The sequence below is a fragment of the Panthera leo genome, chromosome E2 (assembly GCF_018350215.1).
Source record: "Panthera leo isolate Ple1 chromosome E2, P.leo_Ple1_pat1.1, whole genome shotgun sequence".
Taxonomy (NCBI): domain Eukaryota; kingdom Metazoa; phylum Chordata; class Mammalia; order Carnivora; family Felidae; genus Panthera; species Panthera leo.
Window position 1 is genome coordinate 31,602,817 of NC_056693.1, and position 14,609 is coordinate 31,617,425.

The window sequence follows — 14,609 nt, forward strand, 5'->3', positions numbered from 1 at the left end:
GGCAAGGTTTACACAGGCAGGCCCGGAACCGAAAGAAAGTGCCGAAGGACGAGCCAGCCGTTTACGGGAGTTTCCCTCAACGTTTACTCTGAAAGACGGGTTTTGTCCTTTGGAGCATGGTGTTGGAACTAAACTTGGCCAAGCAGGTAAACTCTTAAGAGGCCGGCTGATGCCGGGTGATTCAGCGTGTGGAATCTCAGCCTCTCACTTGGCCATATTTTCAAAGGAGAAGACAGCTAATGGGAATAAGTTCCTTACATTAAAAATATACTTACAGTTAACAGCACCAAACCACTTAAGTTGGCAGAAGACCAATTATTAATTAGATGAATGGCCTTTTATAAATCCCTCTGTGGCCTCCAGACAACTGATGGGTTTATGGTCCGTGCATTAGGGAACGTGGTTCCTCCGTGGTTATAATTATCCGCAGTTGCTGGCAGTTTGAGGGTCATCACAACAAAACAGCTGCTCCGTGGACATGTTGTCCTGCGATGCCACAGGGGTGACGGGGAGAAAGCAGAAATAGGAGGGGATGGTTACTTCTATTGCCCTTCCTCGCTGTGTGATCTTGCCAAAGCCCCTGGAAGTATTTTCCTTAGTTTTCTCTTCTGGATGTGTGTGTAATGGATCCCTCTAGTTTCTACCTGTCATGTGACCCGGGCCCGGACCATCAGAACAGTGCATCTCTCTAGCCCCCGCCATTGGTTCCCGTCCAATCAGAAGCAGAGCAGCTCAGCTCGCTTGCGCCCGTAAACAACTATTGTTCCCGGGGAGCAGCTCTGACTGTGTTTTCCTCTGGGGCCCTGCCTTGTTCCTGTCTGTGAACGTCTGTAAGGTTTAAGTTTTGGAAGCTGGTCAGTTTCTGTAACTCTTTAAAATATATTTAGAAGCTGGCAGGGGGAGGGGGATGCCATTGCTTTTATAACAGAGAACTGCTCGAGATCTTGGCTGGAAGGGCTGAGGTGCGGGGATTTAATGGGGACCCCCCGTGGGCATATATTAGTCAAGTCCAACTAGTGCTATAAAATACATGGCACACACAGTGCAGATTTCATCCAGTTCCTGTCCCGCAGACTCTCTCCGCCGAGTCATTCAGAGTCCAGATTCTTTCCATCCGCTGGTTCTGCCATCCCCTGCACCTGCCGAACCCGCCTTCCCCATTATTTGCATTCTGCCAGCAGGCAGACGCAAGAGAAAACAGGCAGCATAGTGCTAAGGTTTGATACACCTTAGCCTGGCAGTGAGGCACATCAATTCTGCCCACTTCCCATTGGCCAGAACTCAGTCACATGGCCACCCTAACTGCAAGGGAGGCTGGGAAATGTAGTCTACCTGGGCGCCCAAGGGGAAAAGCAGAGGGGGCGGAGGTGAGGTGGACAGCAGCCAGCTCGCCTCTGTCTCGCCCCAGTAACACGACTGCAAGTTGGTGGTTCACTTGACCACATGTTTTATTCTTGTGAATACGGATATCACAGGTGCGCTTTTTTTTTTTTTTTTTTTTTTTTTGGAGGGGGAGACTGAGAATACAAAAGAAAATAACAAAAACTCAAAGCCAGCCATTTCTCAGACTTTCTGGCTCCAAGAGATCTAAAACATTTAGATGCCAGAGTCTTCTTTGTTCACGTTGAATGTCACATTTGTCCTAAGTGATTTGTTTGACATTGGGTAGCAGAAGGATCCCATGCCGCCCTTGTCAAAACTGGGTGTTCCTTTACTGCCTGTTGGCTTGTTTATTGCTACTGTCTTGAAACCTAGTTCCCCCAAAAGCCTGAGTTTCATGTACGCCCAGTCACCTTAAGGCTCCACACTAGTTGGATGGGTGACATTATGTGTGTTCATGAGAAAATCATTTCAAGGGCTACAAATGAGTCCTTTGGTAATACCCAGGAGTCATAATGTCTGTGACATAATGAACCTTCGTAAATTACAACCTACACTAATTAGATCACTTATTGCTACATTCCAGGCCCTGAAACAATTTGCTTAAAGTGATAGTTACCTCTAATGAAAAGATACATAACGGAAAATGTCAGCAACCTTTTAAATCCTTCACGACTTTATCACGAGGACTGTCTCGTGCAAAGTGCTCATGGTGGAGCAAAGTCTTTTGTCACCATTTCCTCCTAAATTAGGTGGGTATTTTATGATCACATGGAAATAGAGAGAATTCCCTGAGGTAGTGAGATTAGGTAAGGGCTCGCTGTCTCCTTCAGACCTTCTCCAGAGTGCGCCCCACCCGTGTTCACTGTGGCAGAAACACCCTTGGAATCTTGCCTAGAAAGATCTATGGTTATCAGCCACTTATGGAGTGGGTTTTCCTTGGGTGCCTGGGGTTCCTGACCACCCGGCCGGGGTGAGGTTCCCCTTCCCCACGGGGGCATATTTTCATAGCCATCTGTCTGATGAGGTTCCACCCTCATCATGAGGGCATTGTCAATCATGGAGGCTGATGGAAACCGGGGTCTGGAGAGGACTGGCAGTGTCAATACCAGGTCAGGCTTTGCAGCAGGCAACAGTCAGGATCATTCGAGGAGGCCTTCAAAAGCCCCGACCTGCAAAGATGTGGGCAGGATGCAGAGAAACCCAAGGCTAAACCCAAAGGGACAAGGTTGGGGGCGGGGGGCAGTTATCAAAATCCAGATGAGAGAATCCTATAGAAAGGGCCTTTGTGGGCCATCTGCTGAGGCCCACAGCCTGTCCCAGGTGCCCCACAGGGAGGGAGCTGGGGAATAAATGCCCCAACTCATTCTCCTCCTTTCCTCCCTGCGTCCCTGCCTCTAGTCCCCTGCCGGGCCCCCTGTTGACCCGGATCTCCTATAAACTGGGGTTTAGAGGGAGAGATGAGCAGGGAGGGCGTGGGAACTCTTTGATCCTGACTATTTGAATCAGCCTTCTGGGCCACGGAGCAGGGAGAGGAGAGTGGGAAGCAGCTGGGGGGGGGGGGGGGTAGGGGTGGGGAGGGGGGAACGAGGCACACAGGGGCCCAGCACAGCCAGGTTCTGCCTGCAGCCCTGTTGTTCGGGAAACCGTCTTCCCTGCCTGCAGTGGCTCCTTGCCCTCCGTTGCCTCCAAGGGCCCTGAGCTGCATCGGTGCCAACAAGCACACTGGTCCACCTGGCGTCTCAGCCTCGGCTTGGCTCCTTCTGGGGATCGATGGCTGCCTGTCAGGGACATCTAATGACCCCTGCAGTGATGCTCCTGTGCCAGAAAACAGCCAGAATGGGAGGCTTCCTTGGGGTTAAGGGCCCACCTTCTAGCCTGAGGGGGTGTCCCCATGAGAATGAAGGAGTCAGGGAAAGAGGTGAACAACCACATCTACGTAGAACACGGGGTCTCTTGGCCACACCCCTCCTTCTTGAACAGAAATCTGGAGCTGAAAAGGACTTCTTTGATGCCAGAATCTTCTGGCTCCCGGAAAGCTTATTGGGAAGCCCCCGGGAGGTGCATGGCATGCAGTAGGTGCTCAATGGGTCTCAGGGGAATCTGCGTGGCAATGCCTAACGGGTGGTCATCGGAGTTTGGAGTTCCGGTTAAAACCTTCCTTGATGCGACCATCCCTTGGAAAAGAACGGAATCCATTTTGCAACTAAAAGCCATTCTGGGGGGGGGGGGGGGGGGGCGCCCAGGTGGCTCAGCCAGTTGAGCATCTGACTTTGGCTCAGGTCATGATCTCGAGGTCTGTGAGTTCGAGCCCGGTGTCGGGCTCCGTGCTGACAGCTCGGAGCCTGGAACCTGCCTGGAACCTGCTTCCAATTCTGTGTGTCTCCCTCTCTCTCTGCCCCTCCCCTTTCACGCTCTCTCTCTCTCTCTCTCTCTCTCAAAACTAAACAAACATTTAAAAAAAATTTGTTGTTGTTGAAGCCATTTATTTGCCTTCAAGCCTGAGCGTCAATAATAATTGGGATGATAGCAATAGCCCCTTTGAATGCCTTTGCATAACTTACTTCTGTTTTCCCTTCGGATACTCAGAACAGCTCCATGGATCCGTTAGTGACGAGGAAACAGTCTCTGGGAGCTGAAGGCACCGGCCCAAGCCAGCAACATCTCGGTATGGCTGGAGGGGACGGTGCAAGCCAGCCCTTCCTGACACGGAAGCTGGGGCTCCCTCTCCTTGGCTTTGGAGGTCCTCCCGGGGGAAAGAAAAGTCCAGAAGAATTCTAAGATATCAATTTTGCTCTCAAGAACCCAAAGAGCTACTTGAAGAGCTAGGGAAAACCCTCAAGGAGGGGTTGCAAGTGCTGTGGGGTTCAGACGCCAACGCCTGCGCGTGCGGGCGCGTGCGCGTTCACGCAGACGGGTGAGGCTGCCCCCACTGCTCGAGCTGTCCCCCTTTTTCCTCCCATCTTCTGTGACTCCGGTCAAGAGGCAAGGTCCCAGGGAAGATTCCGATCGGGTGCCCTGGGGTCATATGCACAGCCGGGGGTGGGGGGGGGTGGGGGGGCGGGAGAGGGCGGGGGGGGGGGGCGGGGGGGGGCGGGAGAGGGCGGGGGGGGCGGGGGAGGGCGGGGCATCCCCACAGACGGTCCCACCCACACCGCGCACCGTGAGGAAGAAGTAATGCGCACGAAGGAAGACAAGTCGAGTTAGTAAAAGAAGGTGGAATTCATTATGGGAGGTCGAAAAGTCAACAAATACCCACTGTGCCGGACCCTGTCATGTTTCTAGATGTGCCCCTAGCCACCGTCTACATCCCGCGCACGCAGCGAGTGGAGCACGTGGCACGGTCTCCACGGTGGATGGAGGTAAGCCGGTGCCTGGAGAGGGAAGTGGTTTGCCCGGGTAACAGAGCATCCAACTCACTCTCGTGCTGCCACCGGCCCCACCCTGGCCGTCCTTCGTGCCACGCAGCCTGCACACGCCTACTCAGACCACCTGGGGCCTGCCTGGCAAGGGAGCGGCCGGGTTGAGTCCGGGACAGGGTGGCGGCAGAGGGAACCATGGGTCAGGGCAAGGGGCAGATGCCTTTTTCTAATAGCTTCTCACCAGGAAAAGGCCGGCACCAACTCTCGCCTGGAGAGCGGGGGCCTCCGCCCGGCCACGGCACGTGCTGTGACCGTTTCTTGCTGGAAAAAGAGTCTGGAGCGCATAGGTGGGGGGGCTGGGGGGGGGTGTGCGGTGGGGAGGTGATGGTGGGCTAGGGGTTTCAGCTGAGCAGCGCCGTTTGGGAAGGTCTGGTTCTGGAACCCAGGGGGGAAAAAAAGTAAAGCTGACCCTCCTCCATCCTGCAAAATGGCCAGCAGCCCTGAAACGTTGGCTTCCTAAAACCTAGGGAGTGAAACTGCCAAGATCCCTGCCCGTTTCAAGCAAAACCAAAACAAAGCACCACAAAAAACCCACACTAGAAACTTCTTAGTCTTCCTCCTAGTTGCCAGAGTGGGTCAGAGGCCAAGAGAGTTCTATGCCAATTTTCGTTCCGCCTCCTACCAGCTTTAACCTTGTGTGAGTCACAGATCTCCCTGGATCTCATTTGTGCAACTGGGAGATGGCGTTAAAACACTAACAGGTAAAGCGATATTAATATTAATGAGACACAGTATACTAAGTGCTTGTGGCAGGCGACGGCCACTTGCCTACCAAACGTTTGAGCTCTTCCTGTGTGGAGCTCTCCCTGGGAGGCAGCAAACCCAGCCTTCCCCGTGAAGGGGCCGGAGGGCAGTGTTCCAATAAAACTTTATTTGCAAAAACAGGTGGTGGGGTGCATTTGGCCCATGGGCCGTAGTTAGCCTCTGGTATAGACCGTATAGGCAGTGTATCCTAAATTTACCAGCTAGCAACCTTTACTAATCACCTGTTAAGTACCATTCACTAATCTGCACCTGCCGTGTGCAGGAATGTGGCAAGGTTCGGGATTTTACTCTTAAATTCTTCCAGCCAGCATCTATTGAACTGCTCTCAGGTGCCAGGTGCTAAGGTCCTCTGGAATTTGGCTGCGAACAAGAGGCTCCCGTTCTCCCTACAAAATTACATTCCAGCGGATGTGACTGATACAGATGAGCACAGGTGCCGGGGAAGCATGTAGGAGGACCTCTAATTCAGACTAGGAGGTAAAGGAGGGCTTCTCAGAGGGGGTGACACTCGCACGGAGCAAGGCGACTGCTGCCTTCACTGATCTTCCAAGATGCGTCCTCAGCACCTGGCACGCGGGCTCTTCCCCTTCCGGAGACGGGGGGCGGAGGACTCTGAAACCCTAGCAGATGGTATAGCCACGGGATGGAGGGATCCTGAGCCCCCAGATCATCACGGGGAGAAAAACCAGGTACAGACTACAAACACCTTCCTTGGATCGTCACATGAGTGAAAAATAAATCTTACTGTGTCACGATGCTGAAATTGTAGGGGGTGTTGATAAATACATCTAGCGCTATCCTAATAAAATGCCTCACGCACCCCATCTCCCTTAAGCATTTGAGCAATCCTATGAAATACCCCAATTTTACAGGCAAAGAAGCTGAGTCTCAGAGAGGTTAAGTAGCTTGTCCGAGGTCACACAGCTAGTCAATTAAACCGCACAAAGTCTACCCCAGAGAAGTCTGTTTCCAGTGCCCATGCTTCTGAGCACTGTCCATATCTCTGATTCTGATTGATACATAACCCAGCCCTCCTGTCCAGTCCAGGCAGCTTAGCCCGGAAGAAGCAGGGGACGGTCCTGTCCTGGGACTTGCATTAATGGGATGAGACAGGATTTCCCTTGGGCAGGGACCGAAGGCCAGAGGCCAGACAGAAAAGGGCAGCCCTCCTGCCTTGGGGAGAGCCAGGTTTTGCAGGAGTTTGGAGACGTCTGCCTGCAGACTTGGACGGAGAGCTGCGTGCCCCAGACCCTGTCGCTCTCCTAGACCGTGGGAGAGACATGGGAGGCAGGCTCCAAGCCTGAGGACCCCCAGGATCCCTTCTCAGTTCCTGCCCCCTTGAAAATGTTTTCCTTCGCAGGCCAGTGAGGTACCTTTCTCTTTGTAGCCAACATGTCCAAGGCTGACAGGCTAAAACTGCTCGCTTGCTTTTAAGTGTCAGGAGATGTAAATAGTTTTAGTCTTCAGTGGTTTCTGATTGAATCTCCTTTTGAAGTAATGATAGCTATAATTTAAAGCAACAGTTACCATATTTTCCTTGCTGGCTGGCCTTCTTTGAAGCACTAAGTATAAATCTGCTTAAAATCTTAAAATAGCTGTAGCCCTGTCTCAATATTCTACCAGGAGCCAGGGAGATTCGGCCTCTAATTGCCATCATCTGTAACTAATATGGGCAGCACAGCAGGCTCGTGACAAGGTGGCCCTCGGAATTGCTCTGACCTGGACAGGAAGGTGGAGGCAGAGACATGGTCTCCCTTGGGGACCCTTGACTTCGGTTGGAGTTCGGAAGAAACCCGTCCTGAAATTAGGACCAAATGGGCTCTGGGCTGTTAGGAGATTTTTCAGGACGGTCGTTTGCAGACCCCTCCAGGAGTCTGGGATGGAAATGAGAGGGGCCTCTTTGCAAACTCGAACTCAGCATGGTCAAGGGTGGGCAAGGACTTGGTCCCAGCTGATGGATTTCCCGGGGGCAACTTCCATGGCCGGGTTAAGGCATGATGTCCTTGTTTTTTCATAAGAAGGGGGACAGCTGTAGAGATTTCCAGGATGGCCTGTCACCAACGGGAGTCGTGCACAACCCTTTCGGCTGCACTTTGGGAAGCCCATTTAAAACGCAGCTCCAGTCGTAACACGGGCTGGCGCATTTTCATAGATTCACAAATCTGAGTTTATTCGACACACACTTACCGCATCCCTACTGTGTGCAGGGCGGCGAACAAAACGGCGACACCAGCGTTCACGGGGTTTACGATACACGCCATGGGATATTCAGCACCAGGGAGCCAAATAAAGGAAGGGAAGAAGGGAGTGCCGGCCTTGCACTTTTAGACAGGCCTGTCACCAAGAAGGTAGCATGAAGCGGCATGACTATCTTTGCAAAGAACTTTTCAATGGGAAGTACACTAACATGTATCTACGAAGCCAGGCTAGAGGATCCTGGTGGGAAACGTTCAGAAAAGCGTGCTTAGCTTTGAGTGCCAGGACCCCGGGTGGGTGTTTTTCACCTTTTCGTTCCTGCGCGGGCATTTTCTGAATGTCTCATGATAACTGTGCGTGTGTTGGGGGCGGGGGAGAGCTGTAATGGAGTCTGACAGCTCCCCGATAAATCAAACGGAGAATACCGTAGGACCCCACAGTCCCGCTCTTGGGTCAAGACGCCCGAAGGAACCGGAAGTGTTCAAGCAGAAACTTGCACACGCGGACTCACGGCAGTGAGTGTTCCCAGTAGCTACGAGGTAGAAACAACTCGAATGTCCCCCAAGGGATGGATGGATTCGCTACGTGTGGCACGTCCATAGGGTGGAATATTATTTGGCCACAAAAAAGGAACGGCGAGCTGAAACACGGGGCGACAAGGATGAATCTTAGAAGCAGTATGCTCAGGGAAAGAAGCCAGACGCAAAAAAGCCATATGTTGTTGGATTCCGTTTACATAAAATGTCCAGATTAGGCAAATCCATACAGACAGAAGGTGGATTTGTGGTTGCCTAGGCCTGGGGGTTAGGGAGAGAGCTTAAAGGCTATAGGGTTTTTTTTTGGGGGGGGGAGGGCGGTGACAAAGATATTCCCGAACCCAGGTGCTGATGACGACTCTAACACCACGAATATTCTAGAGGCACTGCGCTTTAAACTGGGTGAAATGGTAACTTTTATGTTATACATGTTTTTCTACAATAAAGAAGCAGCAGCAGTTGGGGGAGTTTCTGGAAAAACTCAGTGGCTGTGTACGCCCATGAGAGGCCTGACCCGAGAGGGCTTTGTCAGGTGATCGAGGGAGAGGTCAGGTGCTGGGGGACTCGGCAGAGGCCCCATTAGAAAAAGTCGTCTCTTCTAGTAGCTTACCGAGCACCTCCTAGAGGCCAGGCAGTGAGGAAGGCCGTGATGCACATCTGTGAGCAGAGGTGAGGGTCGGAGGGGGGTGGGGGAAGGCTGTTTGTGTGGGGCTGAGCTGTGGATCCGGTGGCTTCTTCTCTGGCCCTGACACTCTTCTCTGGGTTGAGATCCCGAAGGAGAGGCCGGACAGACGCTCTGGGAGGCCACCCCAAGTGCACCATGGGAGCCGCGAAACAAGCTGGGCAGCTCTGGAGCCCATTAAGGGATTAACGATTTTCCACAGACGATCCGAAGAGAGGGCAGTCTGGACACAAATAATTGAGAAAGAGCCTGTTTTCCTAAAACCTGGCCATTCCGGTCTCAAGTTCCCACGCTCTGCAGGACGGCGGAAGTGAAGATGTTCTCAGGTGGAGGGTGAGGGAGGTGAGGTGAAGGACCAGCTTCTATCATCGAGGACCGGGGCCGCGCCCCGTCTCCTTGCCTTGACCTCCCTCGGCACCCAGAGGCCAGCCCCTGCAATCCCACCTCCCATGTGCACCCCTGGGTCCCTGCCTGTGCCTCACGACTCACTAGAACTTTCGGGGTCATGCTTTAGAGCTGAGTGCTTCTGTGCCAAAATAAAGCAGAGAAAGATGGGAGCGGCCCGAGGGGGCTTGTCTGCTTCTCTCGCTGTTTCTCCAGGGAGAAAAGGCACAGGGCCTGCTGGGGTGCGAGGCCCACAGGTGTGGGCAGCTGCTGGCAAACACCACAAGGTGAGGCCCTCCCACCCCGCCGCGGGGGACCCCTGCGTTGGCATGCTTTTCCTCCGGGGCCTCCCCCCCAATTCCCTTCTGGGCGCTTGACCGTCTAGTCAAACGTGACCACGCTGCCCTGGAACAGCCCCCGCCCTTGCCCACCTCCGGGCCCTGGGACTTCCTGTTCCCTCCCCTGGGCACGACCCCCGGGGTTCCGTCTCGACTCAACTGGGGCCAATCACTTTACCTCCCTGCCCCTCCGTTTTCCCATTCGTGAAAGGAGACCATCATCACCGTCATCATAACACAGTTGACCCTCCAACGACTTGGGTTTGAGCTGTGCAGGTGCACTCACACGAGGGTTTCTTCTGATACATACAGTACAGGGCTCTCAGTGTATTTTCTCTTCCCTATGATTTTCTTAACAACATTTCCTTTTCTCTAGCTGCCCTTATTGTAAGAAGACAGTAGAGACTACATAAAACATACAGAATATGCGTGGTCCACAGTTATCGGTAAGGCTTCAGTCAACAGGAGGCTGTGAGTAGTTAAAGTCATACTTGAATTGTCGATCATAGAGTGGGGGGTCGACGCCCCTAAGCCTGGCATTGTTTAAGGGTCAACTATCCTCTCCTGCAACACAGACTCCCTCTGAGGATTAAATAAGATATATGCAAGCAGGGCCGGGACTGGGGTGGGACCACGGAGCTGCCTCGGGTACCACATTTCAGGAGGTGCTCATGACGTCACGAAGGTGCACAGCGCCTCTCTTCTTTCACTGGTCCTGGCCCCGGTGCAAAGTTCACGGGCCAGCCTAGAATAATACCCGTGAGAGTCTGCTGAGTGCATAGAGCAAATATTCAGAAGCAGGTGCATAGAACAGTCCTGGGTTAGTACACCTGCTTATGTGTGTGGGAGTAGGTGGTGGATGTACAAGTGTATATAGTATTTATCCACATATACGTGTTTATATATACGTACCTTTATAAGTGCATGAAAGTACCTAGAAACATACAATGTCAGTGATTTCAGAATCGGGACGGAGGCATTTTGCCCTGAGGCTCTTTAGTACTGTTTGGATTTTGTAAAAACACATTTGTATTACTCTTGTCGTTAAAAATGACACGTTACAAAAAATCCAGTGAAGCCACGGACTCACCGTAGAGTGTTTATTCTGTCATTAACTCGCTACGTGACCTTGAGAAAGTGTCTCTGCCTCTCTGAGTCTACCTCACTGTAAAGAAGGGAATAATCATAGTCGTTACCTCACAGGATAGTATGAGGATTAAATAAAAGAGCACCTTGTCTTTCTACTCTGTACGTGTCTCTCTTCAGGGTCAGGATCTTGTAGGTGCTCAGTGAATACTTGCTGAATTAAAATCTTATTTTCCTTGTCGTGTGTGTTAGAAAATTTCCATAATGAAAAGTTTTACAGCTCTCTCCAGATCTTTTATTTATTTACGTATTTATTTATTTATTTACTCTTTTTTAAATGGTTTTTTTTTTTACAATTTAAAGTCTTTTAATCTCAAGTGTTTTTGTTTTTTAGTTGCTGTTGTTACATTTATTTTTTTAATATGTGAAATGTATTGCCAAACTGGTTTCCATACAACACCCAGTGCTCATCCCAAAAGATGCCCTCTTCAATACCCATCACCCACCCTCCCCTCCCTCCCACCCCCCATCAACCCTCACTTTTTAAAATGTTTATTTATTTTTGAGGGAGAGAGAGAGAGAGAGAAAGAGGAGGGGAGGGGCAGAGAGGGAGGGAGCCAGAGGATCCAGAGTGGGCTCTACTCTGACAGCAGAGAGCCCGACAAGAGGCCCAAACCCATGAACTGTGAGATCGTGACCTGAGCCGAGGTCGGATGCTTAACCGGCTGAGCCCCCCCCCCCTCCCCAGGCACCCCTCTCTCTCCAGATTTTTTAGAGCAGGGTGGAGAATGGACTATAGGGGACAGAGGAGCACCAGCCCTGCGTCAGGCCCAGTGAAGGTAGACACAGATGTGCCAGGCCAGGCCTTCAGCCTGGAGAAATTGGCCATCTCTTGGGGGTGAGGGAGGACTCTGCTACAAGGCAGATGGGGGTGTGGCTGGGAGTGGAAGAAAGGTGTTGAGCAAAGACTTCATGATGACACCGATGCTGAGGAATGTCCCCACACTCCACCACAGTGGCTGGCTCGGCACGGATGAGGCAGGAGGTACCAACAGGGCTACTGGAAGGCCAAGGTAGCCCTCTGGGCAGTCTGTGAAGGGAGGTGGCGCCATGCAAGGGGGGAGCACTAAACTTCTGGTGCCATATTGTCCAAACCTCACATCCTCTTGCCACCATCGACTCCGTGAGAGGCTTTAGGAAGGTTACTTCTCTTCTCCCTGCTGCCATTTCCCGATCTTCAAGATGGCGGCCAGCATCACAACAAAGCAAGCGCTTGGTCAACGTCGTCCACGGTGATGGCGCTGGGGATGTATTGTTTGAGCAGGCGAAGGACGGAAGCACATCTGTGCGTGGAGACGTCCCTCTAGTCACAGTGGGCAGGATGCATTAGGGAGGAGTCAGGGCAGGGAGGCGCCTGAGGGACAAGAGGCCCTGCTTAGTCCTAATGGGAAGGGGCAGGGTGTGAAGAGATTAAAGACGTAACTGAGATAAAGTATAGTGAACTTGGCAATTGATTGGGTGGAGGGGCCAAGGCAGTGGGGGTGGGGGAGAAGTAAGGGGTAGGAAGGGGTGGGCGGAGTGAAGACAGCTCTGGAGCCTGGAAGGAGATTGGTGGTGTTACAGATAAGTGTTCTGGAATGCAGTTGGGTTGGGCATGTTGAGTTTGAGGGACCATGGGAATCCAGGTTGGAATCCCGGAGAGATTTGGGTGTGGCCCTAGTTAAAAGTAATTGATGTAAGCCTTCTTGTCACCCTTGTTCCTGATTTGGACATCCTGAGGCCTCAGAACTGGTTGTTAAGAGGTAATGTCACAAGGACACCACAGCTGCCTTTTCCTAAAGATAATATAAGGGATTGTGCTTGACTCTTTGGGTCTTATTTCCCAAAATACATTCCACCACTGGGTGTTCTATGAAAAAAAAAAAATTATTCTAAGGGTATTATTTTCCAGAATATATTCCACCACTGGGTGTTCTATGAAAAAAAAAATGTGGTCAAATACATTTAGGAGGCACTCAGTTAAACAAGAAAAGTAAATGTGTCCTTATGCAGGACTTATCAGTGCCTCTAAATGTGCTGAAATGTAAAGCAAATGTGTCCTTATGCAGGACTTATCAGTGCCTCTAAATGTGCTGAAATGTTTGTTGTACTCCGGTGAGGAACTTGGAAAGTAATATTTCTCAAAGTCATCTTCCTGCAGAGATATTTATTTGTTTGGCCAGGTACTCAGCCCTGAAGGCAGAGGTGTCTGGAGCTGGGGTGGTGGTGACGGAGGCCTACAGGTTCTCGGTATCTTAGAGCAGAGTTGCACTGCCTTTACCGTGTGAATGCGGAGTGTGCATGTCCAACGAGCTCCCAGGTGATGCCAATAACTGGGGGTCCACAGACCACACGTTGAGAGGGAAGGTCTTAGAGGACCACCTGCCTCAGTTAGCCAGTCCCCAAGGGGATTCAGACCAGAGTGGGCCATTACAGCTTTATCAGTGCCATTATTAGCGGTCTCCCCCCCCCCCCACGTGTCCCCCCCCCCCCCACACACACACCTAATCCCATCATGGCAGCCAGAACCCTAGTTTCTCATGAGTTATAATTGCCTTCCAGTCTGGATCACGGAAAGGACGAGGGGACAGTCGAAATCCAAAAAGGCAATCCATAATAGGAAGGAGAAGGAGAAGGGCCCTGGGGGCCACCTCTGCACGAGCTGCCCCTGAAATAACACGCGGTGACCGTCCCCAAACCCTGTGGAGGAGCGGCGTGCGGCCAGATGCTTCTGTGGCCCCAGGTTGGCGTCAGAGCGCATGGCTGGGGACGATCCGCCGGGTCTGCCTAGAGGGGGTGTGCAAGTGTGTGTGTACATGTGGGTGTGCGTGTGTGTGCATGTGTGTGCAAAGTACTGCTTTCAAAACTGGCCGATCATCTTAATTAGCTTGAACAGTCCTCCAATCCCTTATTTAGAATGGAATGTGGAGCCCAAGCCCTGCTTTCCTTTAACATGGGGAGGGAACGAAAATAAACTTTGGTTTTTACTGCGGCCGAGAAGCGAAGGGAGGAGACTGGGTTTCAAGCCGTGGCTGCCATTGCACGGGACAGTGAAGGCTGCTGGGGACACCCACAGCAGACGATGCCCGCCCCACACCCTCCCTTCTAAGCCCCACTTCTGAACCTCTGAAAGCCCCTTCTCCAAAGGACCTTTTTTGAGAGTCTAGGCTTGGAGTGATGGAGCACTAGGTCTGGATCCCAGCTCTGCCATTTACCGGCTCTGTGACCTCGGACAAACACCGTCACCTCTCTGAATCTGTTTGGTCTTTGGGAAAATGAAGGTGATATGAGCTGCTTCCCACACCCACGCGGTGGTTGTAAGAATGAGACGAGATCATGCACATAAAGTAGAGGAGAGTAGGCGCTCCGTCCATGGTAGCGTGTGTGTGTGTGTATGTGTGTGTGTGTGTGTGGCTTATCCAAGAGTCTAACGAGTAAGAATTTATGTGCTTTTTTTTTTTTTTTTTTTTTCACAAAAGCATGTTTGTTTTCTGGGCATGAGCACTTTCTGATACTCAACCATTGGGAGCTTTTGTTGGCTTTCTCAAAACACCCTGAGGGGGAAGGGAGGGATGTTTCCAAGGGCCGAGATGTGTCCAGGGCGCTGTGTCCAGGGGACACTGAGCCAATACTAAAGTCCAGGTTGACATCCCTGGAGTCCTGAATATGAGTGAAGTGATTTCCTACTGAACAGCGCCTCGGGGATGCAATTCCTTTAGAACCAGCGTGTTGAAGCGGGAAACAGGAAGCCTAAAAATGTCCCGCATCTTGGGGTGGATTG

General features: G+C 51.8%; 1 long non-coding RNA gene across 1 annotated transcript; it reads left to right on the forward strand.

Moving 5' to 3' along the window:
- The first annotated feature begins 4,551 nt into the window (after positions 1-4,551).
- On the forward strand, positions 4,552-6,275 carry LOC122208793. The gene is made up of 3 exons (XR_006197354.1): positions 4,552-4,742; positions 5,428-5,503; positions 5,872-6,275. It is a non-coding gene; the product is annotated as an uncharacterized LOC122208793 (long non-coding RNA).
- Positions 6,276-14,609: the final 8,334 nt, after the last annotated feature.